The sequence below is a fragment of the Tiliqua scincoides genome, chromosome 9, assembly GCF_035046505.1.
Source record: "Tiliqua scincoides isolate rTilSci1 chromosome 9, rTilSci1.hap2, whole genome shotgun sequence".
Lineage (NCBI taxonomy): Eukaryota > Metazoa > Chordata > Lepidosauria > Squamata > Scincidae > Tiliqua > Tiliqua scincoides.
The window spans coordinates 46,946,465-46,954,313 of NC_089829.1; the positions used below are offsets into that span (position 1 = coordinate 46,946,465).

Here is a 7,849-nt window from a genome sequence, read left to right on the forward strand (position 1 = left end):
CTGCAATTACCCCTTTACTTTAACATATTCCTCTGTAATTCAAATAAACTTGCCCCCTGCTAAGGGCTCCTTGTTGTTGTCACTTCAAATAGCTCACCATGAATTCTCACAGTACATTCCCAAGAGCTCTAAGATGTGTTGCCAGATATAAAGATTTAAACAGAGATATCAATATCTTTTATTGCAATACCAAAGCATGGGAACAATAGATAAGAGCAAGTTCCCTATTTAATGCAAGGAAGCTTGGCAGCATATCAGTGTGGTAAACATCTCTGATTTCCTCCTTTTTATTTTTTTTGCCTCCGTTTCCCTCTTTTTGGACTTTTCAACCCCCACCTGAGACTTTGGTGATGCCTCAGCCTCATATAAAGCTCCTGAGACATACTGTTACAGTTCACCTGGTCCGGAGACTCTATATTCGGCACCACTGCTGGGAAGACACAGATAAATAGGTCACTTCAGGGACTGCCCACCTTCATAGTTCAACTTTTTGCCCAGATAAATAGATTGTGCTTCTGGGACTGGCATGAAGCAGCTGGCTCGGCATCCTGGCCTGACCAGGTGGTCTTAAATCATTCAGTTGGACAAACCTGTGATATGAGTTCTCAGCTTTTTAAAGAACACGCACAAGGATGCTTGTGGTGTTGCTAGGTCCAAAGCTGGATGATAGGACTACTTTAGCAGAGGCCATACCCACCCAGCTTGTGCCATAGGTCAGAACCTGAAATTGCATGAGTAAACCAGGACAGCAACAGCATTCAGTGAAATGCATCAAGGGTTAGGGTTGATGCCAACCTTTCTCAACCACTCCCACCATTATTTTTTAAATACATGCTATGTTTTGAACACTTTACAATACACACATACATTCTTTGTACTGCTCTATTACTTAGAAGCAAATATGGGGTCAAAGACTGGGCTGGGGCACCTCCCTTACGAGGAAAGCCTACAGCATTTGGGACACTTCACTCTGGAACAGGGGTGCCCAAACCCCGACCCAGGGGCCACATGCGGCCCTCGGGGTCTCCCAATCTGGCCCGCAGGAAGTTCCCAGTTTCCAATGAGCCTCTGGCCCTCTGAAGACTTACTGGAGCCCACACTGGCCTGACGCAACTGCTCTCAGTGTGAGGGTGACTTTTGACCTCTTGCGTGAGCTGAACAATATATTCATTTATGTAAATTTCTGTAAATTTATTCAAATTGGAAATGTAAATTAATTTTTTCCCCTGCCCCCGACACAGTGTTAGAGAGATGATGTGGCCCTCCTGCCAAAAATTTTGGACACGCCTAGTCTAGAAAAAAGGCGCCTGAAAGGAACATGATTAAGACATACAAAATTATTCAGGGGATGGATAGAGTGATGTTCTTTTCTTCTCACATAACACCAGTACCAGGGGACATCCACTAAAATTGTGTGTTGGGAGAATTAGAACAGACAAAAAAAGTTTACCTAGCATGTCATTAGTCTGTGGAACTTCTTACCATAGTATGTGGTGATGGCATCTGGCCTAGATGCTCTGAAAAGGGGACTGGACAAATTTCTGGAGGAAAAGTCCATCACAGGTTACAAGCCATGATGGGTATGTGCAACCTCCTGATTTTAAAAGTCAGTTACCTCAGAATGCCAGAGGCAAGGGAGGGCATCAGGATGCAGATCTCTTTTTGTCCTGTGCGCTCCCTGAGGCATCTGGTGGGCCACTGTGAGATATAGGAGGCTGGACTAGATTGGCCTATGGCCTGATCCAGCAGGGTTCTTCATATGTTAAATAGCTTTGAGTTTGAACGCCTTGTACTGCTTGGGTTTTGAACAAGTTCCTTAACTCCATCTAATACCACAACTCTGTGCATCAGTCATATGCCCCTGGGAAGTTTATAAACAGTGCAAGAGAACAACAACCTCTCTACGGTATAGCCCCAGCACTTGGCATTCAGAGATGAATTGCCTTGAAAGAGTACATTTTAGCTATCAAGGCTTATAGGAGGGCATGCCACACTTTTGAGTTCTAATCCATCAGCTGAAATTCAGTATGTTGTAAAGCAATGTTTATTCTTTTACATTCGAATAAAAACCTACATGGCTTACACTTAGAACATGTTGCATCATATCTGATCAAACTGGTTTTGACTTTGTTAAATGTAATACTATTGGCAAATAAATGCAACAATATTACTTGGCAAATTTGGGGGGGGGGCAGCAGCACACCTGGAGGGTTGTGGAAAGGGAGGGGGAAGGGATGAATTTGCTGGGGGAGGGGAAGACTTTGTTTTGTGTGTATCTGCTAACTGCAAATTGATGCAAACTGAGACCCAGAGACTGGCTGCTATCCTAACCTCACTTTCCTGGCTGTAATGCCCATTGAACACAATAGGACTTACTTCTGAGTAGACCTAGGTAGGATTGTGCCTTTTGTCTTACAATAGCAGCCAACAGAGTACCCCCACCCCCCAAAAAAGGAGGCAGGAGGAAAAAGGGGGATGACTGAAAAGGAATGGGTATTTTTATTTTTTAATCAAGTTTTGGAGACAAAGCCATCAAGAGTAGTGCTTTTTTTTTTTTAAGGGGGAGGAAAAAGAAAGGTGAGGTTAACCTGACACAGACCTCAAGCCTATGTAAGTCTACTCAGAAGTAAGTCCCATTTGAGTCAATGGGGCTTACTCCCAGGAAAGTGTGGAAAGGATTGCAGCCACACCCAGCAAAATTACAACTCACCCCCAAAGTAGATGGGGCATGCTTACACACATACACCCCAACATGCAGATGTCACCCCTATTCCCCCCAGGCAAGATGGAGGAATGCAGGCTGGGGCATTTGGACACCCCCCCCCCAACTAGGAGCAGGCTAGCTCCCTCCTTCCCAGGAAGGAAAGCGCTGAGCTGCTTGTACTTACTCTTCCCTCCCAGTTTGAAGCCTGCCAGAAGCCAGCCTTCGCTCACACCTCCCCCCACCATGTTTCATACTCCCTGCCCTGCCTGCCCACCCCATGATGCCCCACCCACCTCATTCACTGTTGCAGAAAAGCGGCAAATCAGTAGGCAGCATGTGCAGCTGAGCAGCTATGGCCACCTCTCTCCCCAGGTGCCTCACCATGCCCCTGGCGGCTAGCCACGCCTCACTAGGGAGGCGGGACGCACAGTTTGAATACCTCAGCTCTAGTTGACTAGTTTGTTGTGCCTCTGAAGTTGCTTGGCTTTGGTTCAAGGTCCCTCTGATAGCCCTTGTCCTTTGGCTTCTCTGAAATGTAGTGGGACTGCTCCACAACTTCAGTAAGTTTTGGCAAGTGCTGTGTGGACAGCCTCTTCTTGCCATATGTCTATGAAAGTTCTCAACTCCTCTGCAACCCATGAAAGATTCCTCCTATGGAGAAGAAGTCCCTCATTGCTGACAAGAATAGCTGGAAAAGTAAGAATACTGTACCACTTTCCTCCATAATTAGTCAATTCAAAAATGATTCACCAAAATTTGAGCTAGATCTACTGTTCTATCTTTTCCTCCTACTTACCTAAAATGGGGGCGGATGGTTGCCTTGTAAAGCTGAACACAAGGAATAGACAAACTGTAGCAAAAGAAAGTTCCACTGGGAGTCAATCTAGGATAACATCTCATCTTCTCCCAAAACTCACTGATACCAGAAACCACATGAGTTTTCCTATCATACATTCAAAACTTGCATGGAAGATTCAGAACTCATAGAATAAAGGGGGGAAAAGCACTTGGTTTTACTGAGGGAATGTCTCACAGATAAGGATGTCTCACAGATAAGGGATCTGCATCCCAAAACACTAATGTCCACTTCCGCATGGGTTTTTGCACATTTGTTCTGGGCCTCAGGTGCACTTCCAGTACTACACACTAAGGGTGACACCACACAACATTACAAGCACCATCACATTCCCCCTTTCTGCCCTTCAAAAAAGGACATGTTCCAAGAGACATCCTCTCCAATATCAAAGTCTGAGAATTGTGTTCCATAATTATCAGTTATGCTTTAAATTTACATGAACAGATACAGTACAGATATAAAATGCCTGATCTCTAACCATAGTTAATAAATTGGTAAGGCACTGTGGGATTGTACACTCCCTTCTTGCTTCTCATACCAGATGAACTTCATCTGACAGCCCTCACTGTGGTTAAAGGTACAGCTGCATGCATCATAATCACGGTTCTCTCTTGCAAAGGGTTTTTCAAGCCAGCTCACTGGTCATAGGTTAACCATGGTCAAAGTCAATGGAGATCTAAACTTTAGGCATGGTTAAAGCTATCAGATTAACGTACAAATGCAATGAGAGCACACAAACCTTCAGTCCCCAATAATCCTTACTATAGTAAGTGACCAGGAATATTATAGCCACACTAAGTTGTGCCTTCTATATTTTCACCCAAGAACAGTGCTTCTCAACGAGGGGTATGGGTACCACCAGCAGCATTTGAGGTGGTGTCTGGTGGTACTTGTGGGACCCTCAGACCACTGCTGCCCAGTAGTTAGACCAGGAGCGGAACATAACAAACAGTGGTAGAAGGCTCTAAAGCATGTTTTTTTGTGCTCGAAAGAGCCCTCCAGTCCACTAAGTCTTAGTGGTGTTTGTTGTGTTGCGTCTAGCCTCCCAAACCAGAAGTAACTAGTGATGAGGTCATTGCCAATTATTTCCGCTGGTACACGGTACTTAGGTGGACTGTGTGAACTGGTACTGCAAAGGACAAGCATTGAGAAACACTGCCATAGGCCCATCTAGTTCAGTTTCCTGTATCTCACAGCAGCCCACCAGGGAGCACATAAGACAAGAGACCTGCATCCTGCTGCCCTTTCTTACATCTGACATAGCCCATTTCTAAAATCAGGAGGTTGCACATACACATCATGGCTTGTAACCGGTAATGGATTTTTCCTCCAGAAACCTGTCCAATTCCCTTTTAAAGCCACCCAGGCCAGATGCTGTCACCACATCCTGTGGTAAGGAGTTCCACAGACCAACCACACACTGAGTAAAGACATATTTTCTTTCGTCTGTCTTGACTCTCCCAACACTCAATTTTAGTGGATGTCCCCTGGTTCTCCCTGGGACTATCAACTGGATAAAACTCCTGGATAGAGACAAAGATATTAGAGCAATTTTGGTCTTAATGCTTGAGACCAACTGCTGATTGAACCTCAAATTTGCATGCAATCTTTTGCATGCAAAGATTAACTTGCATGCAAAAAAAAAAAGAGAAAGACATTGAGCAAACAGTGACTATGATGAGGAACATCAGTCCTTGTTATTTTCAGCAGCAGACTGAGTGCAGAGGGGAATAAAATCAAACTTGGGGCCTGAGGACAAACTTGTCAGCAGGAATGCACTGTCATGGTAAAGAAGCAAATATCACATCCCAAACAGCCACCAATTCCACCACCCCAGTTCAGGCAGTTTTTTGCTGCTACTTAAAAATACCTCTAATGCAACTTCCTGGAGGAATGTCTTGCACTAGTTCCAAGTTTTACAGAAGAGTATCAATAATCCAAACATTTTTTCAAAACTAGATTTCCAGGAAGGCAAACTGATTGGGCAACAGGATCTTTTCCTTCTGTTTCAAAGCTCATTATCATCTCTGCTGATATTATGAAGTGAGTTCAGGAAAAATAAGGAAGGGGATGGGAATACAAAGTATCAGCAGGAAAGTATGGATGAGGGATAGGCAATAAAGAGATACAGAGGCGAGTATTTCTTTTTTCAAACTTCACTGCAAAGGAATACAGGGAACCCATACTTTAGGAAAACTGTGACTCCTATAAAACTAGTTTATGCTAGTTTAGTTAAGTCAGATAAGCAGCATGTATCTATACCTAGAAGCCAACTAACAACCACAACAGTAGAACTCTGATGGAATTATGCTGGGTGAAAATGGGAAGGTTGAATGCATCCCCCCAAAAAGACACAGGCATTGACAGAATGACACAACAGCAAGGATAAGAAAGGAAAGCTAATGACCCAGCCACTCAGCACTGCTCACAAACAACAGAGAACGCTCTAGCATAGGTTTGTGAGGGTCTGCTGGGTTCTCCCTCACTGACAGTATGAACACAAGCAGGCTTACTCAGAAGTAACTCTTTCCAATGGTACATGCTCCGACTTGGGCTGCAAGTTCTTGAAAACAACCTACTTAAGGCCAGTACAATACAATGTGCAGGAAACTAGTTTTCTACTTTGAGATGGGAGGAGGAGGGGTGGCCAGCCAAGATGCCTTCACAACACACACTTCACCTGCCAGCAAGTTCATTTGCCACAGATGCTGCTTCAGGGGTAGTCACAGAAAAGAGCTTCTCTTCATCTCTTATTCTCATGGGGAGCACAGATAAGGGGAAATTCTTCTCAGGGCAGGGCCAGCCCAAACAAATAGGCACTTTGCCTGGACTGGCAGAATGCTGGAGACTTCAGGTTAATGGGAAACAATCTCCACAGCACCTGCAAACATTAGACCTCTTGAGAAGACAGGGCCCAAGATGGAGTGGTAATTGGGTGTATTTCCCCAGGTTTTCTCCAATGACAGCCTCTTTTCACTCCCTTTCATAAAACCGAATGGAGCAGTGTTCCTCCGCAAGTACAGAGTGGAGGGTAAGGGTGATATGAATGGAGGGGGGAATCCCTCAAAGGAACATACACCACAAGGTCTACTCATTTATTATATTGTACACATACAGTTGATTGGCATGCATGTAGTCATTCACACTACTACCCTCTTCTGGTGCTGCACCTAGACCCAGGGGGAGTGGGAGCACGTCTGCCAGCCAGGTCCCTCTGTTTGATGCACTCAGAGCCAACACCCCCTGCTGTCCCCACATGCAGTGCTTTCCTGCAGAGGCAAACTCTAAACCCAGGGGAGCAGCTCCCCACATTCTGGAAGCCTGTCCACTGCCACATCAGGGGCAGAATGGGCACTTCAGATGTGTCGGAGCAGCCCTTGTGCACACGTGATCTCACAGTGCGCTCCTTCTCGCAGCCAAAACCAACCCTATAGGGTTGTTGGGAGGTGAGCGGGGGGGACGGGAGACGGGACAGTAGTCCCGCTGCTGCCGCGTGAAGGTGAGGTGAGGCAGAGCCTCCCCACTAGAGTCCTTTCAAAAGGCGCTTTGGTTGGCCTCACACGGCCACAGCGGCGCTTTCCAAAAGACTCCGGCGGGGAGGCGCTGCCTCACCTGCCTCCCCGCCCACCGCACGGGAGTGCAGGCTCCCAGACCAGCGCTGGCCCAGGACCACAGCGGGCGGCCGGAGAGCACAGGCGGAAGAGGAAGCGTGGAGGAGTGGGCCACTCCAGCCCCTGCACTCCGCCTTCCACCGGGGACTGAGGGAGGCACCATCTTGGGGGGCCGCACTGAGGTCCTGTGCAGTGCTGAGGCGACCGGCTGTGAACCCCTCCCTCGAGGCGCCCCCCGGCAGCCTCCTCTGAGCAGGAAGGTCTCCTTCGGCCGGCCGGCCGGCCAGCCAGCCAGCCAGCCAGCCAGCAGCCCCCCCCCCGGCTCACCTCCCCTCCCCTGCCGGCCAGGCCGGGCTCCTCAGGACGCGCCACTGCTACGGCGTTGGGATGGGATGCTCAGCCCGGTCCGCACACTCCGACGACTCCTTCCTCTCCTCAGTGAAGGAGGCGGCTCCGCCCCCAAGCGCTCACTTGGGCCCGCCCACGCCACGCCTGGCGCCGCCCCTTCTGCGGACTCCTCAGCGACCTGAGGCGGGAACAGGCAAAGTCGAGCTCGTGTGGCCCCGCCCCTTCCCCTCCTCGCTCCCTCAGTGCCCTAAGGCGGGAACTCGGACAGGCAAGCTCGCTTGGCCACGCCCCCTCTTTTGGCCCCGCCCCTTCTGCGGGCTCTCCCCCTCC

General features: G+C 47.9%; 1 protein-coding gene across 1 annotated transcript in view; it reads right to left on the reverse strand.

The window, feature by feature from the left end:
* SLC7A6 (solute carrier family 7 member 6) overlaps positions 1 to 7,575 on the reverse strand; it is a 43,762-nt gene extending 36,187 nt beyond the window's left edge. Inside the window, exon 1 of the mRNA XM_066637090.1 lies at positions 7,499 to 7,575. The gene's annotated coding sequence lies outside the window, so the exon portion shown is untranslated. The remainder of the gene's footprint in view (positions 1 to 7,498) is intronic.
* Positions 7,576 to 7,849: the final 274 nt, after the last annotated feature.